Raw genomic sequence first — 1123 nt, forward strand, 5'->3', positions numbered from 1 at the left:
CAACCCCGCCCCCGCCTGGCCCCAGGGAAGCCCACGGCCTCCCGCAGCGCCGCCGCAGCCGCCGCCGCCAGCGCCCGCGGCCCTGGGAACAGGCGAGAGACGCGGCGCGCAACGGACCACGGCAGCGGCGCCGAACAGACGCGAAAACTCACGCTCTATACGGCCCGCCTGCGTCCCCACGTCTTCGCGACCACGTGCGTCATCACGCACGGGCGCCCGCTCCCGGACGCTCCAGGTCCCAGCGGCCTGAGGGGCGGGGAGAGAGCGTGGTTGATTTCGCGACGCAGCTCCCACGGGCCCCGTGGAGGGTGGGGAGGGCCGTAAAGCGGGGCGGGCGGGCAGCGGCGCATGCTCAGTTGCGCGCGACCGCGCTCTTTTTTTCCCCGCGGGCTGGCACCCGGGACCGCGTGCGGTGGCGGTGGCTTGGAGGAGGCTCGACGGTGAAAGGACCGCGGCCGAGGGCGTCGTGGAGGGCTTGTACTTTCTACTCGTCCTCTCAAGCTCCGAGTGACACGTAGATAATAATATTCCTTCTGCCATAAGTAACTATTGGCTGCCCACCGTGGGTAACGCAAGCGAACGGCCTGGCCTACATTCGAGGGACCGGACGCGGGATGGAGATGCGGCGGCTGGGCCGCGTGGCAACTGAGAAACTGCCCTACCGGGCCCCAGCCCTGCCGCAGGCTCAGGACCTGTTGCGTGGAGGAGTCACATACTACCTGTGAAATGGATGGCGGAAGAGACAGAAATCTTCATGAGTTATCAGACGGCTGGAGAGCGGCCCATCACCCATCTCAGGGCGGAACCCGCGGTTACAAAGCAGGCCTGCAAAACAAGGTCGTGGGTGTACATTTCACAACCCAAAGTCTCAGTCTGAGGATGCATTTCTATGTCTGTCTGTCCGTTTAAGGCTTTAGGTGTTAAGTATTTCTGTGAACGTATCATTTGATGCAATTTTAATTATGGGTCTGTTTCTGCTCTGAAACAGGTTTTATGTTGGGTTGTAGGAGTCAGGTTAAGTCAAATGCTGTATTTCATGCAATATGAGAAAACTATCTTATTTGGTACGGAATTTTCTAACAACTAGGGGGAAGATGCGTCTTTTCCAAGGACGAAACCGAGT

At 60.0% G+C, this 1123-nt stretch overlaps 1 protein-coding gene across 4 annotated transcripts in view; it reads right to left on the reverse strand.

Moving 5' to 3' along the window:
• Positions 1-273, reverse strand: part of RHBDD1 (rhomboid domain containing 1) — a 115126-nt gene extending 114853 nt beyond the window's left edge. For 2 of the 4 annotated variants that reach the window (XM_024740617.1, XM_024740616.1), the window contains exon 1: positions 153-259. The gene's annotated coding sequence lies outside the window, so the exon portion shown is untranslated. Of the gene's footprint in view, positions 1-152 lie in introns of all 4 variants that reach the window. The other 2 variants (XM_024740619.1, XM_024740620.1) reach the window with 2 other exon arrangements.
• Positions 274-1123: the final 850 nt, after the last annotated feature.

Source organism: Neophocaena asiaeorientalis, unplaced genomic scaffold (genome assembly GCF_003031525.2).
Source record: "Neophocaena asiaeorientalis asiaeorientalis breed wild unplaced genomic scaffold, Neophocaena_asiaeorientalis_V1.1 scaffold388, whole genome shotgun sequence".
Classification (NCBI taxonomy): domain Eukaryota; kingdom Metazoa; phylum Chordata; class Mammalia; order Artiodactyla; family Phocoenidae; genus Neophocaena; species Neophocaena asiaeorientalis.